Source organism: Bufo gargarizans, chromosome 2 (assembly GCF_014858855.1).
Source record: "Bufo gargarizans isolate SCDJY-AF-19 chromosome 2, ASM1485885v1, whole genome shotgun sequence".
Lineage (NCBI taxonomy): Eukaryota > Metazoa > Chordata > Amphibia > Anura > Bufonidae > Bufo > Bufo gargarizans.
The window spans coordinates 298,886,016-298,893,771 of NC_058081.1; positions in this window are offsets into that span (position 1 = coordinate 298,886,016).

Below are 7,756 nucleotides of genomic sequence, written 5' to 3' on the forward strand. Positions count from 1 at the left end.
ACGGCCTGGCATGCGACGTGCCGTCAGCCACAAGACAACTAACCTACATGAATCCAAAAATCTCCAACTCCGAATTAAGACCTTTCGGTTGTAGAGATCCAAATTCATAAATGTGTCTGCAATCTATCCTAGACATTTGTCTAATAAAATCACCGCCTCTCCAGTGCCACAAACATAAGACTCGATGGTTCCTGGTTGTGTACGTCTTTATAATGTTTTGAGAGGGAATGTTTTTCGTACCCCTTCCTGATGTTAGCAATATGCTCGGCCACTTTTTTTTTTATTTTTTTTTTTTTTTAACCGCTTTACGTCCGCCCATAGGATATAAACGTCCTATGGGTGGACCTCTATTTCTGAAAGCACGTTTTAAAACGTCCTTTCAGAAATAGCAGCTGCACGCTAATCGTGCAGCTGCTGATCGGGTTGCCCGCTGTCAGTGACAGCAGGGCAACCCAGAGATAAGGCAGGGACAGTTCCCAGGTGTCCCTGCCTTCCGGATCGCTGCAGACACAGCGCTCACCGAGCGCTGTGTCTGCAGAGCAGGAAGCGCTGTGCGCTTCCTGTTCCGGCCCGGCGGTCATGTGACCACCGGGACCGGAGCGTGCAGGAGCTGTGTGAGGTCTCTCACAGACCTCGATCAGCCCTGCTCTGAGGCTGTACAGCGCAGAATCACGCTGTACAGCCTCTCTGGGGGGTGCATTTCCACTGTAACTGGGGCTACTATGTCAGCCCCAGTTACAGGAGAAATCAACAGTGAAAAAAAAAAGAAAAAGTGAAGCAAATGTCCCCCAGAGGTCTTGTATGACCTTATGGGGGACGAAAAGTGTAAAAAAAAAATAAAGGGTTGAAAAAAATAAAATAAAAAAAAGTTTCACATGTAAAAAAAGGTCCCCAAGTAAGGAATAAAAAAAAATAGAAAAAATAAAATAAAATAGACATATTTGGTATTGCCACGTCCGTAAAAACCAGCTCTATAAAAATATCACATGAGCTAACCCCTCGGGTGAACACCGTAAAAAAAAAAAAAAAAAAAACGGTGTCAAAACAAGCAATTTTTGTCACCTTGCATCACAAAAGGTGCAACACCAAGTGATCAAAAATGCGTATGTCCCACAAAATTGTACCAATAAAACCGTCACCTCATCCCGCAAAAAATGAGCCCCTACATAAGAAAATCTCTCAAAAAATAAAAAAACTATAGCTCTTAGAACATGGAGACACTAAAACATCATTTTTTGGTTTCAAAAATGCTATTATTGTGTTAAAGTGAAACAAATAAAAAAAAGTATACATATTAGGTATTGCCGCGTCCGTAAAAACCAGCTCTATAAAAATATCACATGAGTTAACCCCTCAGATGAACACCGTAAAAAAAAAAAAAAAAAAACTGTGCCAAAACAAGCAATTTTTGTCACCTTGCATCACAAAAGGTGCAACACCAAGTGATCAAAAACGTGTATGTCCCACAAAATGGTACCAATAAAACCGTCACCTCATCCCGCAAAAAATGAGCCCCTACATAAGAAAATCTCTCAAAAAATAAAAAAACTATAGCTATCAGAACATGGACACATTAAAACATAATTTTTTTGTTTCAAAAATGCTATTATTGTGTAAAACTTTAATAAATGAGAAAAAGTATACATATTAGGTATCGCCACGTCCGTAACAATCTGCTCTATAAAAATGTCACTTGACTGAACCCCTCAGGTGAACGCTGTAAAAATAAATAAATAGAAACTGTGCTAAAACAACCAATTTTTTGGTCACCTTGCCCCATAAAGTGTTATAATGAATGATCAAAAAATCATATGTACCCAAAAATAGTACTAATAAAACTGGCACCTTATCCCCTAATTTCCAAAATGGGGTCACTTCTTGGGAGTTTCTACTGTAAGGGTGCATCAGGGGGCTTCAAATGGGACATGGCATCTAAAAACCATGTGGAGTTCCTTTTCTTCTGCGCCCTGCCGTGTGCCCATACAGCAGTTTATGACCACATGTGGGGTGTTTCTGTAAACCGCAGAATCTGGGTAATAAATATTGAGCTTTGTTTGGCTGTTAACCATCGATGTGTTAAAGAAAAAATTGGATTAAAATGGAAAATCTGCCCAAAAAGTGAAATTTAAAAATTTGATCTCCATTTTCCTTTAATTCTTGTGGAACGCATAAAGGGTTAACAAAGTTTGTAAAATCAGTTTTGAGTAACTTGAGGGGTGTAGTTTCTACAATGGGGTCATTTATGGGGGTATCCACTATGTAGGCCCCACAAAGTGACTTCAGACCTGAACTGGTCCTTATAAAGTGGGTTTTGGCAATTTTCTTAAAAATTAGAAGAATTTCTTCTAAACTTCTAAGCCTTCTAACGTCCTAAAAAAATAAAATGACATTTCCAAAATGATGCCAACATAAAGTAGACATATGGGGAATGTTAAATAATAAATATTTTATGAGGTATCACTTTCTGTTTTAAAAGCAGAGAAATTGAAATTTAGAAAATTGCGAATTTTTCACATTTTTGGGTAAATTTGGGATGTTTTCATAAATAAAGGTGAAATATTTTGACTCAAATTTATGACGATCATGAAGTATAATGTGTCACGAGAAAACAATCTCTGAATGACTTGGATAAATAAAGGCGTTCCAAAGTTATTACCACATGAAGTGAGATATGTCAGTTTTGCAAAATTAGGCCTGGTCAGGAAGGGGGCAAATGGCCCAGATGGGAAGTGGTTAAATGGCCTCTTGGTGCGTCCTATATATTGTCTATTGCAAGGACACTGGAGAAGGTAGATAACTCCACTGGAGTCACATGTAAGACAATCTTCTATCTCCCAATTAAAATCATTCTGAGTCGAGGGGACAGTCGTCGTCAGGCGGGGTTTCTTATTCATTCTACAACCCATGCACCTTCCACATTTATAAAAACCCTTCAGACTCAGCCAGGTTCCTGAAAGACTCAACTTATTCTGTTTCCAAGGTTTTACAGCAGGGGCCACCTTAATACCTAGATTAGGTGCCCTAGTGAAGGTAATCGTCGGAAGTAGATGTCCCACAATTTTGTCATTCAACACATGGTGCCAATGGGTTTTAATAGTTTTCAGAATCTTCCTATAGTTCTCATCACTAAAGGTGTACATGAGGAATATCACTGTTTCTGCCCATTAGATCACTGGCATTTTCGGTATCTGGCATTTTTCTGCCGTTTTACTTATTTTCATATAGTGTCTAGTTTGCAGTTCTCCCATATGTGGTGGGTGGAGACTAGCTGCCATCCACTGCACAGAGAAAATAGAGCAGAGTCTGCTTCCTAACCTTCTCTTATGCACTCAGCAGCCTCAGGATCATGGAGAACATTACAGAGAGGTACTGACCTATATGATTGTCAATATAGCGCTTGGGAAGTTTATATCTTGGCCCATGTAGCTCCAGCAGTCTGCTTGTCCATGTGTGCTTTTGATCACTTCTTCCCCTCCTCTCTCCATAGACCTGCATTGACATCTAATATCGTCCTTCTGTGGTGCTGTTCTGTCTTGGACTGGCTCAAGGTATTTTTAAAGTGAAAAGCAATTAGCAAGGGAGGTAGAAGAGGTAAACAGCTGGTAACATGAGAACTAGACCTTTCTCATAGAGGCATATTACAGATTTTTTTTGATTGATGTATGCAAAGTTGTGTTAGTGACCATTTAAATTGTACCTCCAGTTTCAGATAAGTGTTGACATGTTATAGTGGCATATCAGAAGTTTTCATAGGTGTGTGTCCAGGTGTTGGTGATGTATGAGAAAGTGGCTAACAGGGAAAAGCTGCCCCATGACCAGTGGGCTGAGGTCATCGTTCTTTTCCTGGCATTAGAGTCCCAGCGCGTATATTTTGACTTGCCAAACGATCAAGCGGCCGACTACCTGAAGGTAAACGGTGAGGTTTTGGCAAGACTGGGGGCAAATGTGTTGGGGTTTAAGCCTGCTGAGCCCGCGAGACCCCAGTATTGTCTTACTCTACCTTTTGCAAAAGTGGCTACAGCCTGATGTGCTGAGTCCCACAGCTATGCTGGATAGACTATTGACTGACATATTCTGCAGGGCGCTACCACCCTCTTTCCACCTCTGGATCGGCCAGGTGTCTCCTGGAAATGGTGGAATGCTATGTGGCCACTAAGAATAATAAGGGGCATTCTTTCGGGAGGGGGGCAGGTAAACACCAGAACTCCCCACCCCAGGCCCAAGGGTATGAGCCGGTGAAACCCACCTGGGAAGTTTCCACTATGGGCCGGACCCAGGTAATCTGCTGGTGGTGTCAGGAACCAGGCCATATAAGGGCTGAGTGTCCCTATCGGGTTGAGCCCATGAACACTAATTGTGGTTATCTTCAGTCACTGTATGCTATGAAACTGTGCCACAGGAACCCTGGAGGCTCTACACCACTTGTGTCAGGTGGAAGTGGGAGACACTCAAGTTGAGGCGCTGCTGGACTCGGGGAGCTTGGTGACCCTAGTAAGTGCGGTCCGCTGAGTATACTGGCCGGAAAGTTAGGGTGATGTACATTCACGGAGATTTAAAAGACTAACCCACAGGGCTGGTCACCAGCCGGCAGGGGGACCCATGAAGTGGCAGTAGCCGCAAACTTGCACTACGAACTCATAATAGGGAGAGATTTTCTGGGTTTCCCGGCCCTATGGCTATGGCTGGTACCCCTGAGTCAGGGGAGTGAGCCCAGGAAATTGGCCTTGTTCAGGAGGATGGCCAGAACCCTGGAACCTGAGGCCAAAGGGCCAACAGTAGGGGTGACCGCCACCTTGGTGAAAGAGGGGGAGACAACCCTGTGTAGGGTAATGGTGGGGGAGTTGCCACCGGAACCTGAGTTGGCAGACCTCAACGTCTCTGGGGAGAATTTCGGTACAGCCCAAAGCCGAGACCCAACCCTACCCTGGGCTTGGGAGAATGTGGTTATAGTTGATTGCGTACCCCAACTAGGGATCGACCGATATAGATTTTTTTTTTTAGGGCCGATACCGATAATTTGTGAACTTTCAGGCCGATAGCCGATAATTTATACCGATATTCTGTGAATTTTCATTTTTGAAAAAAAATAATTCCTACACAAATCTGCTGAAAATGAATGTTGTTTACGTGTATATATTTTATTTTTTTTGTAACTGTTTATTTTTCATTTATATTTTTTTTTAACTAACTTTTAGCCCCCTTAGGGACTAGAACCCTTGTCCTATTCACCTTGATAAAGCTCTATCAGGGTGAATAGGATCTCGCACTGTCCCTGCTGCTCTGTGCTTTGTGCACACAGCAGAATGGAGCTTACCATGGCAGCCAGGGCTTCAGTAGCGTCCTGGCTGCCATGGTAACCGATCGGAGAGGGGACCCTGTGGCCACTGCCACCAATGATTAATGCTGGTGGGGGGCGCCCTGCGCCACCAATGCTTTTAATACGGGGGTGGGGGGCGCACTGCGCCACCAATAATCAATACAGTGAAGATAAATCTCATTTATTCATATACAGGAGGCGGGAGCTGGCTGCAGAATCACATAGCCGGCTCCTGACCACTATGAGCGGTAGCTGCGATCCGTGGCATCTGAGGGATTAACTACCGCAAATTGCAGCTACCGTTCATAGAGGTCAGGATCCGGCTATATGATTCTGCAGCCAGCTCCCGCCTCCTGTATATTAATGAATGAGAGAGGTATCTTCATTGGTGGCACAGTGGCCACTGCCCCTCCCCTTGTCCTCTGTCTCTTCATTGGCGGCAGCAGCACAGGGAGAGGGAGACACTACTTCCTTCTCCCCTGTGCCTCTGAGGAACATGGAGAGCGCTGTCAGCAGTGTGATCTGTGTTCCCCATACGTTATCGGAATATTGGCAAAATAGATGCCGATAACGGTCAAAATCCTGAATATCGGCAAAACCGATAATTGGTCGATCCCTAACCCCAACAACCTGGGGCCGAGTCGATGTTTCCCCGTTTTATGGTCAACCAGAATATGCTATAACAGGTACACCAGCTGCGGGGTGAACCCATTGAACAGTTGGTGGTGCCCCAGGCTTATTGAAAACTTGTGTTAGAGTTAGCCCACCAACATATTCTCGGTGGTCATCTGGGACTGCAGAAGACACAGGACCGGTTACTACAATGGTTTTATTGGCCCCAGTGTGTTTAGAGAGGTGGATGATTTTTGTAAGTCTTGCCCAACCTGCCAAACTACTAGCCCCCAGCACCTGTTCTGCAGTCCCTTAGTGCCTCTCTTGATTATCGAGACTCCATTTGAAAGAATCGCTATGGATCTCGTAGTCCCAGTGCCGAAGTCCGCTAGAGGGCACCAACATATCTTGGTAGTCCCAGACGCGTATCCCATGCCCCGAGTAGACAAGCTCATTTAAGAGGTTAGAACAAGCCCAGTATTTTTCTGTTTTGGACCTCACCAAAGGGTACTGTCAGGTACCCTTAACGGAGGCTGCCAAAGAGAAAACTGCCTTCATCACACCGGAGGGGCTGTACCAGTATAAGGAGGGAGGAAGAAAGAGAGAGAGAGAGAGAGAGAGTCTCCTGTTATCTCTTCTTGGAAAAAAAAATTCTATGAAACCGCTGTTGAGTGAAGTGCTTGCTATACCATTTAAAAATTCCTTAGGTGGTGTAGTTTACAAGATGTAGCCACTTTTTAGGGCCTCTTCAAATGCAACATGGTGCCCAAAGACCATTCCAGCAAAATCTGCCCTCCAAAAACTATAAGGCGCTCCTTGCCTTCTGTGCCCAAACTGCGGTATACAATATATGGGGTGTTTCTGCAAACTGCAGAATCAAGGTAGTAAATATTGGTGTGTTTTTTTTTTTTGTTAACCCTTGATGTGTTCCAGGTAAAAATGTATTAAAATGGAAAATCTGCAAAAATAAAGTGACATTTTGAAATTTCACCTCTATTTTGCTTTAATTCCTGTGGAATACCTAAAGGGTTAACAACATTTTCCCTTTCATCCTCCATGATGGCATACCATGAGAGATGACCCGCCTCCAACCAGGTAGGGACAGGAAGTATAAATTAGACCCTCCTCCAGCTCTTCCTCAGTCTCATCCTGTCCCTCCAGGTAGGAGATGCATCATCCTCATGGCACGTGCTATGAGCCCGTTTCTGTTACAGGCAGGCAGAGGCGGCAAGAAGAAAATAAATGCCTTAAAGCACATGAGGGAAGCAGACAGAAACCGTGCCCTAGTTGGGTATTGAGGGGCTGAAAAGACTGTCAGGATCCCTGCTTCTTACCTCCCGCACGGCGTGTCGGTCCATGTGCGACCGGACACTCAGGGAGTCCCTCCGGTCTGTTTAGAGCTCCTCATCGCAATCCGATAGTTTCGGCTCTCGCAATGAACGCCACCGGAAGTCCTATGCGGTTCACGTGCGTTCCAACTGGAACTTCCGCACTGTGGAACGCACGCAGAGGGGGAGGAGCGGCAAATCGGCACGCTGAAAGTCGCCCACTGATCTGAGGTCTGCAGGTGAGAGTATTTAAGGGGGGTTTTGTAGAAAGAGGGTTGCTGCAAACCTGTCTGAGCAACCTGGCCAGATGGAAATCTCTCAGGGACCCTCTATTGTAAGTTAAGGTCCCCGGGGTTGGGCGAGTGCTGGTTGTATTACTTTGCTAACCCCAATATGTGCCTCTGCTAGCGTTTTGTCAGTGCTATTCTTTCAACATCAAAGATAGCTCAGTCTGTAGTACTTTTACTGAAAATGCTGGACTCTTACAGGGTGTGTCAGG